At 41.7% G+C, this 11,417-nt stretch overlaps 1 protein-coding gene across 4 annotated transcripts in view; it reads left to right on the forward strand.

Moving 5' to 3' along the window:
• The first annotated feature begins 2,039 nt into the window (after positions 1 to 2,039).
• The window catches only part of LOC138966002 (serine-rich adhesin for platelets-like), a 152,128-nt gene continuing 142,750 nt past the window's right edge, over positions 2,040 to 11,417 (forward strand). For 2 of the 4 annotated variants that reach the window (XR_011455563.1, XM_070338087.1), the window contains exon 1: positions 2,041 to 2,312. The gene's annotated coding sequence lies outside the window, so the exon portion shown is untranslated. Of the gene's footprint in view, positions 2,313 to 11,417 lie in introns of all 4 variants that reach the window. The other 2 variants (XM_070338089.1, XM_070338088.1) reach the window with 2 other exon arrangements.

Consider the following 11,417-nt stretch of genomic DNA (forward strand, 5'->3'; position numbering starts at 1 on the left):
TCTTCATCATTTTCTGATTCCAAAAACATATAAATATGTTATATTTGGATTAAAAACAAGCTCTGAAAATTTAAAAAATATAAAAATTATGATCAAAATTAAATTTTCTAAATCAATTTAAAAAAAACTTTCATCTTATTCCTTGTCGGTTCCTGATTCCAAAAACATATAGATATGATATGTTTGGATTAAAAACACGCTCAGAAAGTTAAAACGAAGAGAGGTACAGTAAAGCGTGCTATGAAGCACAGCGCAACCGCTACCGCGCCAAACAGGCTCGTCACTTTCACTGCCTTTTGCACTAGCGGCGGACTACGTTCAGTTTCATTCTGTGAGTTCCACAGCTTGACTAAATGTAGTAACTTTGCCTTACGCGACTTGTTTCTTCTTGTTTAGAGCCTTCTTGGTACGACAAAACCACCGTACCACCATGACGTCAATTAATGTTACTGCCAGCATGGATACACGCACCACCGTACCACCATTACGTCAATTAATGTTACTGCCAGCATGGATACACGCACTGCGCTTCATTCTAATCTGATACTCTTTGGCCTTTTATGCCGTTCTTGTTCTCTCAGGGGTGCGACATCTGTTCAAGTGGCTTTTCTGGCTTGTCCTGGGATGCGGAAACATACAATTTGGGAAACACTTTAAGTTGTATCACTTTAAGTTGTATCAAGCATGGTTGGTTGACTTTTTTGCACAAACTTGAAGGCGCGAAGCGCCTGAATGATAGTTGAGGACGCGAAGCGCCCGAACATGATAGGGGGGTCCGGGAGCAAGCCGCCCCAGAATATTTTTTTCTCAAGGAAGCAAACTTGAAATGCTGCAATCTAGGGCCACCTGAGCTCAGAAACTGTCATTTAATCATCTCTCTCTCTCTCTCTCTCTCTCTCTCTCTCTCTCTCTCTCTCTCTCTCTCTCTCTCTCTCTCTCTCTCTCTCTTTCCCCCCCCCCCTAAATCCGCCACTGATAGGTCTATGTCTCTTGAAACAGTTAATTAGTTTGAAGTGTAAGACACACAGGAGAATTATGAGAGTAATACGTCAATCTTAACCTCATTAATCAACAACATCAACTGTTCGGAAACAAGAACATAATCCAATTGACTTTTTTGAGAACCATTAAACCTCCTCCATGTATACCGTCCTATTTCCTTATTCAAGATTCTATAAGCATCGACCAAAACAAATTGCTCCATAAAATGAACTATTTCCTTTCGACTCCTATCTCTGTACACTCTGGATGGTTGACTTGAATCAATCTTAGGGTTCAAAACAACATTCCAATCACCGCCAACAATGATATATTCACTATAAAATGAAACAATGTGGTTAAAAACATTTTCAAAAAAATCAGGAGAATCACCACTGCTAGGTCCATAAACATTGCCTTTAACGTAAAGCCTTTATCCAAAAATATAACATCCAACAAAACATATCTCCCATCATCATCTCTCGAAATGCTATGTATTTTATAATCAACATTGTTCCGAAACAAAATTGAAACGCCTTGACTACTTGTGTTATTCCCAGCCACAAAACAATGAAACACACACTCACACTCACACACACACACACGCACACCCACACTCACACACACACACACACACGCACACACACTCACAAACACACACACACACTCATACACACAAACACACACACACTCACACACACACACACATACATACACACACATATACACACACACATACACACACAAACACACACACTCACACACACACACGCACACACACTCACACACAGACACACTCACACACACACACACACACTCACACACACACACTCACACACGCACACACACACACACACACACACACACCGTCACTAAAACACACACAAGGACACGAACAACAAACATGACACAAACAAAACAAACAGGATACAAACAGACAGAGACACAGCAGCACAGCAAAACAAGCCAAGTCATCGTCATGATAAGAATTTCACGCGCCGATGCTTGCAAACCGGACAGACTGGGAATTTACAATTCAAACCTCCTAGAAAAGGCGTGTGTATGGGAGCTAAGGCTTGCCGAAACAACCACTCTTTCACTCACTGCTGAGACAGTCGCTCGCGGGACTTGCTGGCGAAAACACCGTGTCGGTTTGCGTTCAGCTACCATTCCCTGTACACACACATACACCAAGCATCTCGCTAGCTGAAATACTGCCTGTGACTTTATTGTATTCAACTGGCTTCAAACCTTGAGGCTGCCCGCTTGATTTGAAAAGTGTCCAGTCTGTGTGTATAGATCGGCCGTAGATCAGTTTCAGTGACCACTTGCAGGTAAGTGAAAGCTGTCCGTGTTTGTTTACAAACTTACCGTTAGTGTCGCGTGCTCACTGTTGGGCGACTGTGTCAACCTAGTTTTTTTTTCTTTCTTTTTTTTCAAACATGTAGTAAACCTGGAGTATATCATACATTTCTATCCATAAATAACAGTCTCTAAATATTATTATTTCAAACACTCAATTTAAACTTACACTTGTTTTATACCAGGCCCCTGAGGGTTAAGTCCCTTTGAAAAATAAATAATATTTCAAGGGGTGTCCCATATCTAAATTTACTTATACACATTTTTCCAATTAAGATTAAACGGGTAAGATACTTAAACTTATCCTACATACGTGAGAGAGACACCCGTGAGATAATAATCGTTCAAATCACACGTGTGTATATCATGTAAATGAGGTCATGTCAAGCAAGTCTGGCAGGGACCTGTTTTTCCAATGCTTATGATGCCAAAGTCACCGAGACAAACGTCATTATAGAAACACAAATTGCGCTCGCTAATTACCCTCGATGAATCTTTAGAACTAACACGTCACGCCACACTTTCAGAGTGACGTTTCTTTGCTTTGACGTAATAGATTGCACGAGGCTTTAGAAGAGATCGAGGTTCTAAAACAAGCGTCTTCAATTTAGCTGCCTCGAATGCAGGACATTTTCAGTAAAATACACGAAAGTACAGTATGTAGGATAAACAGAATACTACATGGCTTGCTGTTCCGTACCAGATTTACACTCGTTGCTTTTTCAAATAGTGAACAGCTCGCTTTCGCTCGCAGTTCAATATTTAAAAAAACAACTCGTGTAAATCTGGTACGACACAGCAAGCCATGTAGTATTCTCTATATATCATGTGTCAAACCATTCTTATCTCGCACACAAATCAGCACATCTGTTGCTTGTAAAATAATTGCTATGTTATATCGATCGTAAAACAATGTTTCAACATGCTTCCACAAATGGTGAATTTTACTGCAATAGAAAAAGAACCTGGTTGTTTCAAGGCCGCACAAAGAAAGTTTAAACAAAAAATCAAAACCACACAGGGGGGGGGGGGGGGTGGGGGGTGGGCGGGGGTAGTAATGTAATTTAATGGAGCGGTTAATTTTTAACAAGACAAGACAATCACAAATATATTGAACAAATGGTTTTTAGAGTGGACACTTTGGAACGCCAGCAGCTCTAACAGTTTAGGGATTTCATGCACAAACGGAGGTACATTTACATCCATACTAGCTATGTCATAATGCAAATGGGGGGCCTTAAATGGGCGGGGGGGGGGGGGGGTAAAATGGGGGGTTTGATGGTAGGTAGATGCTGAGGCAGGACTTACCATTGAATTCACCGTAAGACAGTGTTGTAGTCAAGCTCACTGGTCATGGTGGGCTACATGTAAGTGGCACACAAGTTTACGCTGGAATAAGCGGATTGCCAAATCGAAATAATCGTCGACTGTTCACCATTGTTACAGTAGCAACAGACAGGTATGCTTTTCTATGTCTGAAACGTTTGCATAATCGCTTGTCATGGTTTAACTGAAATATAACTGTTTATTAACAGCTGATTTGTGGCTAGTTGTGAAGTGCTCAACGAATGTGTGACCACTGCTGTTTTAAAAGTTCAATGGTGTAGTGCCCCATGCGAAACAGATGTGTGACCACTGCTGTTTTAAAAGTTCAATGGTGTAGTGCCCCATGCGAAACAGATGTGTGACCACTGCTGTTTTAAAAGTTCAATGGTGTAGTGCCCCATGCGAAACAGACGAGGCTGTTAATGTTGTTGTAATTTTAATGTAGCTCATGTTGGAATGAAATGCCGCCCTGCCTTAGGATACATGTGAGTCATTAAGATGCACAACTGAGCCTAAATGTGGGCCGACAGTGTTTGCAAACACCTCCCTGTTTACTTTGACGCAGCCGCATTGCGTGGAGACAACTGCAGCGCCAGAGAGATACCATGATTAGTTAAGGTCGTTTAATTTTTTTTTTCCGAGCTTGATAGAATAAGCCAGGCTTTGTCCATTTACATCTAACCCTCGTCCAGAAGAAGAGAGCTACAGTTCGAGAGAGAGAGAGAGAGAGAGAGAGAGAGAGAGAGAGAGAGAGAGAGAGAGAGAGAGAGAGAGAGAGAGAGAGAGAGAGAGAGAGACTGGGTGTTAGTGTGTTTGTCTGTTTGGGACAGTGTGTCCATGTTTACTGCAGTCTTTAACCACAACTATCTTCACACGAGGGAAAACAACGAAGATTTCTTAACCAGAGTTTCCGACCGGCCCTTGTAAACGTCAAGTACAGTGACAGTGACATAGACTTCGTAACCATCCGTCCTTGTAAATTGTAGGGCAGTAGGTCATTGTGCTTGCAATTGAAAGCTTGCATAGGTCTTACCGCCCAGCGACACATTAATCATGGTATTGTATTCTTAGCGGATTATGACTTTATTCAGTTATTCTGCAGAAAAACAGAAATGCTGGAGAAAAACTGTTTGTTTTTGCAGCATTTCTGCATAATGTCATCTTTCGCGAGAGCAACGGTTTTTTTCTGTAGCAAAACATTTTACTGCAGTAAAATTGAAATCAAGAATGCTGCAGTAAAACGGTGATGTTGTTTTACTGGAGAAAAACTGTTTACATTTTTTCTTCAGCATTTTGGCATTATTCAGTTATTCTGCAGAAAAACAGAAATGCTGGAGATAATGTCATCTTTCGCCGAAGCAACGGTTTTTTTCTGGAGCAAAACATTTTACTGCAGTAAAATTGAAATCAAGAATTCTGCAGTAAAACGGTGCTGTTGTTTTACTGCAGAAAACCTGTTTACACTTTTTCTGCAGCATTTTGTACTGGCTCATTATAATGTTGGAGCACGCGAGCCCCCTTCTGTCGAGAGATGGACTCATCCAGAATTACCAATAGTTGTGCGTGACACGAATGTATTTTGTCTGTCTGACTTCCTTTCCGCATTGTGAAGTTGAATATAATGCCCTTATGCTACGCGCCTTCTGATTGGTACACTGCGGAACAAACTATTATACTATCCCAGGGGGCGACGAATACAAACGCTACTTTACAAGGTCGTTCGTTTTTCTCCAGAAAAACTGTCACAGACTATTCTGAAGAAAAAGTTAATCGCAATAATGCTGCAGAAAACCAAGTACACATTATGCTTCAGAAAAACTGTTTTACTGCAGTAAAAAACGTTGCTTCGGCGAATGATGACATTATGCAGAAATGCTGGAGAAAAACTGTCTTTTCTGCAGCATTTTGGTTTTTCTCCAGAATAACTGAATAATGTCATAATCCGCCAAGAGCCAGTACAAAATGCTGCAGAAAAAATGTAAACAGGTTTTCTGCAGTAAAACAACAGCACCGTTTTACTGCAGCATTCTTGATTTCAATTTTACTGCAGTAAAAATTTTTGCTGCAGAAAACAACGCTACTTCGGCGAAAGATGACATTATGCAGAAATGCTGCAGAAAAGAACGGGTTTTCTCCAGCATTTGTCTTTTCTGCCGAATAACTGAATAAAGTCATAATCCGCTAAGGATAGTATTGTACAACTGAACACAGACTTTCATTCAATGGGCAGCGCGGCCCGCTGTCTGTCAGTAGGCCCGCTGTCTGTCAGTAGGCCCGCTGTCTGTCAATAGGCCCGCTGTCTGTCAGTAGGCCCGCTGTCTGTCAGTAGGCCGGCGGTGAACGTGATGGTCGATTTGATTGGGGGACCAATGGGGTCGATTTGATTGAGGGACCAACGGGGTCGATTTGATTCAGGGACCAATGGGGTCGATTTGATTGAGAGACCGATTGGGTCGATTTGATTGAGAGACCAATGGGGTCGATTTGATTGAGAGACCAATGGGGTCGATTTGATTGGGGGACCAACGGGGTCGATTTGATTGAGGGACCAACGGGGTCGATTTGATTGAGGGACCAATGGGGTCGATTTGATTGAGGGACCAATGGGATCGATTTGATTGAGAGACCAATGGGGTCGATTTGATTGAGGGACCATTGGGGTCGATTTGATTGAGAGACCAATGGGGTCGATTTGATTGGGGGACCAACGGGGTCGATTTGATTCAGGGACCAATGGGGTCGATTTGATTGAGGGACCAACGGGGTCGATTTGATTCAGGGACCAATGGGGTCGATTTGATTGGGGGACCAATGGGGTCGATTTGATTGAGGGACCATTGGGGTCGATTTGATTGAGAGACCAATGGGGTCGATTTGATTGAGGGACCAATGGGGTCGATTTGATTGAGGGACCAGTAAGGTCGATTTGATTGAGGGACCATGCAATGGGGTCGATTTGATTGAGGGACCAATAAGGTCGATTTGGGTGAACATTTAAGTCATACCCCGCTGGTCGCCACAGCTGTATCAATGTCTTAGGGTTAGGGTTATAGGCTGTGTCCCGTTGCAGGTACCACGGTCTTTTCAGGTAAGTGTTTTGCTTAGAAGCACAACTGTGACTGGCTTCAAGCGACAAGTCTTGCAACTTCCATTCAAGCTTTAAGTGCAGCCTAGAGGTGTACCACTCAAAACATTGAAAACAGAATTAAATGCGACCTTTTATTCAAGATAATCTTAAACAATATTCTTAACATTGCAGTGAGAATAAAACATTGACATCTTGAACTTGTCCCCACTGAAAGGACAGAAAGAAGCCGGATGGTTGAAACGTGAGGCGTGTCAACACCTGTACACACGTAAAGCAGAGAGCCATGCACATTTTGTTTCTTCGAAAAGGGTAAAAGGAAGTAACGTCATCAAATAAAAATGCTGTGTACCCACCTCTATGTTCGTCATAGGCAAATCCTGATTAAGTGGAAAGTAACAGGAGAATGAATATTTTATTTTGAGAACGAAAGGATGACATGTCAAGTTGGAGGGGGAAAGAAAAAGTAGATTTGTTGTGTTCCGGTTTCACGGTGAGCGTGGTGAGCATGATGAACGTTCAATCAGACACGAATAAGACATGATGAGCCTATACTTTTTGTGCATACTTAGGAGCACCCTTCCAATCAGACACGAATAAGACATGATCAGCCTAATAGCTTCTTGTGTATACTTAGGAGCACCCTTCCAATTAGACACGAATAAGACATGATGAGCCTATACTTTTTGTGCATACTTAGGAGCACCCTTCCAATCAGACACGAATAAGACATGATCAGCCTAATAGCTTCTTGTGCATTATGTTTTGTTTTGTTGAATGAATGTTGCAGATAGGTGTCAAGTTACGAAAAGAGTTGAGACAAATATCACTGGACGCAGAAAGCTGCTAGACTGTTCAGTTTGTGTATGTGTCTGAGTGGAAGGATGCTCGTATTATTATTATTATTATTATTATTATTATTATTATTGTGATCATTTTTATGCGCCTAATCTAGATATAGCCCTAGGCGCTTTCATATTAATTTCTGCCGTATCACATAGAAAAGTCTGAAACAACTTTAATTGCAGTGGTGTAGCATATATGCTCGCTTGCACAAGAAAGTGGGTACCTTTCAACACCAAACCATGACTGTGCGTTTTAGTTGATAGCCGTCTTTACAGAGCACTCGAATAGCGGAGCTAAAATAGATACTGTGTGTGTGGACCGCCAGATGCAAATGTGTATTTGCTTGACAGTCACAATAGACAAATGTGACACGAAACTGCTACAGTAAATCCACAGTTAACCCTGTACCCAGTTGTGATCAAAGCCATAAACTATAACCACTAACGCTTGAGCGAATCAAAAATAACTGCCCAGGGGAACATAGAATTGAGTGCCCAAAAGAATGTGTGAACTCCAGAAGCCTGTACACGGGATTTGTCAAGGTGAAAGAGGGTTTCTCTAGCGATGGGAACATTCGAAAGTAACATCAAAAGGGGAAAATAGAATTTACTGCTCCCAAATTAAACATTTGTGACCAGAATCCATTAGCCTGGTATACGTAAACGCGTGTGTGTTTTTTTAACGATGGGAACATTCGGCAGTAAAACAACACACGGGGGACAATCGGTAAAATAAAATGTGAATATAAGAAGCTGACTTTTTTAGTGGTCTCTTTGTTGTGTTTGCAAGGGTGGGGTGTGGCGAGGTGCATGGGGTGGGGCGATATGTACACATGTTGTAATTGGTTGTGGATGAGACAACGTGTGTGTGTGTGTGTGTGTGTGTGTGTGTGTGTGTGTGTGTGTGTGTGTGTGTGTGTGTGTGTGTGTGTGTGTGTGTGTGTGTGTGTGTGTGTGTGTGTTGAACGCCAATGAAAACAAATCGACATGGGTAACCCTAACCCTAACCCTAACCCAAATCGACAAATCGACGTGCTAAACATAACAAAAAAACAAATGAACAAAGTAAAACTGTTTTCAAACAGACTCGTTCCTCTGTGGTCGTCGCTTTAAAGTATTCAGTGTTTTTCGGGATAATGCAAATCGTTGAAAGCACTATTCAACATCTTTAAAGATATACTGTCCTACTCGCGTGAAATACCAGGTAAACCATCACATCTTGTTCTAGGCTTTACACGTCCTTTCCTTCATGTGCAAACGATTTGGACACGACAACCCTAACCCTAACCCTAACCCTAACCCTAACCCTAACCCTAACCCTAACCCTAACCCTAACCGACAACCTTAAGATCTGACTAGGCTTCCACATGCTATGAGACACTTGGACACATACCAAACAATAATGCTATGAGACACTTGGACACATACCAAACAATAATGCTATGAGACACTTGGACACATACCAAACAATAATGCTATGAGACAGTACACTTGGACACATACCAAACAATAATGCTATGAGACACTTGGACACATACCAAACAATAATGCTATGAGACACTTGGACACATACCAAACAATAATGCTATGAGACACTTGGACACATACCAAACAATAATGCTATGAGACACTTGGACACATACCAAACAATAATGCTATGAGACACTTGGACACATACTAAACAATCAACTGTCTTAGTGGGGGTTCTTTGTGCAGAGTGGATATTTTCCGATGAAACGATAATTTCCCAACAGACACTTTAGTGCGGTGGCAATTTGCAAAATGAAATCATCCAAAATGTCCCACTCCCACACAGGAAGCGTGTAGAAGTCTGTAACAACTTGCGGTGGTGTGGCATATTGATCGCTTGCACCAGAACGTGGCTACCTTTCAACACCAACATCATGACTGGGTGTTTTGTTTTGCTGAATGAATGGTGCAGACAGGTGTCAAGTTACGAAATGAGTTCAGAAACAAATCCACTCGACGCATAGAGAAGCCAGGCTGTTCAATTAACTGTGGATTTACTGCAGCAGTTTCGTGTCAGATTTTTCTAAAGTGACTGAAATACACACTGGCATCTGGTGTTCCACATACAATCGACGAGCGAAGCTTAAAAGCGATTCTTGGAATAATAGGCCGTGAAAAGTAGGATATGCGCCGAAATGGCTGCGATCTGCTGGCCGATGTGAATGCGTGATGTATTGTGTAAAAAAAAAATTCCATCCCACACGGCATTGAATATGTGCGCGATATTAATTGCATAAAAAAAATATTAAAAAATCCCTGCGCTTAGAACTGTACCCACAGAATACGCGCAATATAAGCCTCATATTGATTGATTGACTGTGTATGTGGACCGCCAGATGCAAATGTGTACTTGCTTAAAGGTGGTCGTCTACATTTTTGCTTTTTTTCAATAATCTTATGGTTAGATTTTGCTAAAAAGTTATGTCAGATGATGAATGAACCATGGGGAAAAAAGTTATAGAAAAAAAAATATGTAAAAAAAGATTTTATTTTTGGGTAGCGTGACTCACGCTTCCAATATTTTGTTTTCTGTTTGCTGAGAACATGTGCTTTGCCTAAAAATACTGACCAATCAAATTCATGTCACTATGCTTATAGCCACGCCCAAACAAGTGCAGCAACAGTTTGACACTGGAGCGCTGTCCACGCTTTTTTTTAAACGCACGAAATGCACGGGATTTGAGAGGAGTTTTGCGCTTGTCATTTTCCAAATAAGGATATCCTACTATTAGTAATAGTACTACGCTGGAATACTACGATGATATTTCAAACGGCTACACTGGCTTCGTCTTTCCTGATCGAAAGGGAGTGTATTGTTGATAATTGTAGATAATAGACTCTGCATTTTAATGGTCAAATGACGATTTCGGTATAAAAATGTAGGCAAGGACCTTTAACAGTCACTTTGGACAAATGTGACACGAAACTGGTACAGTAAATCCCCAGTTAACCCTGTACCCAGTTTTGATCCAAGCCAAAAGCTAGGCCCACTAACTACCGCTGGAGCAAATCAATAAGTAAATACTCAGAGGACCTAGAGTTCAGTGCCCAAAAGAATGTGAATATGTGGTCGAACTCCAGAAGCCTGTACACGGTATTTGTCACTGTGAAAGAGGGGGCTCTCTGACGATGGGAACAAAAGGGGGAAATAAAAATTACTGCTCCCCAAAATCTGTGACAAGAATCCATTAGCCTGGTAATCGTGTGTGTGTTTTAACTTCTTCTTCTTCTTCTTCTTCTTCTTCTTCTTCTTCTTCTTCTTCTTCGTTCATGGGCTTAGACTCCCACGTTCACCCGTGTTTTTAGCACGAGTGGATTTTTTACGTGTATGACCGTTTTTACCCCGCCCTTCAGGCAGCATACGCCGATTTCAGGGGAGACATGCAGGGTATTTTCGGGTTTCTATAACCCACCGAACTCTGATATGGACTACAGGATCTTTTCCGTGCGCACTTGGTCTTGTGCTTGCGTGTACACACGTAGAGGGTTAAGTCACTAGCAAGTGTTTTAACGATGGGAGCACTCGGCAGTAAAACCACACGGGGGGCAATCAGTAAAATAAAATGTGAATATAAGAAGCTGACTTTTGGAGTGGTGTCTCTAGCCATGATTATAAAATTAACATATTGCGCCAAAGGCACGACATATTAAGTCCTACCAATCGTATTGTCATAGAAGTGTACCGGGTCCAATTCCCATACCGGTTTGTGGTCGCTTTTCTGATGGCGTGCCAGTATTTTGAAACTTTTTTTATATAAGATTACTGAGGAACGCAAGAATCTACTGCAGGT

Source organism: Littorina saxatilis, linkage group LG5 (assembly GCF_037325665.1).
Source record: "Littorina saxatilis isolate snail1 linkage group LG5, US_GU_Lsax_2.0, whole genome shotgun sequence".
Lineage (NCBI taxonomy): Eukaryota > Metazoa > Mollusca > Gastropoda > Littorinimorpha > Littorinidae > Littorina > Littorina saxatilis.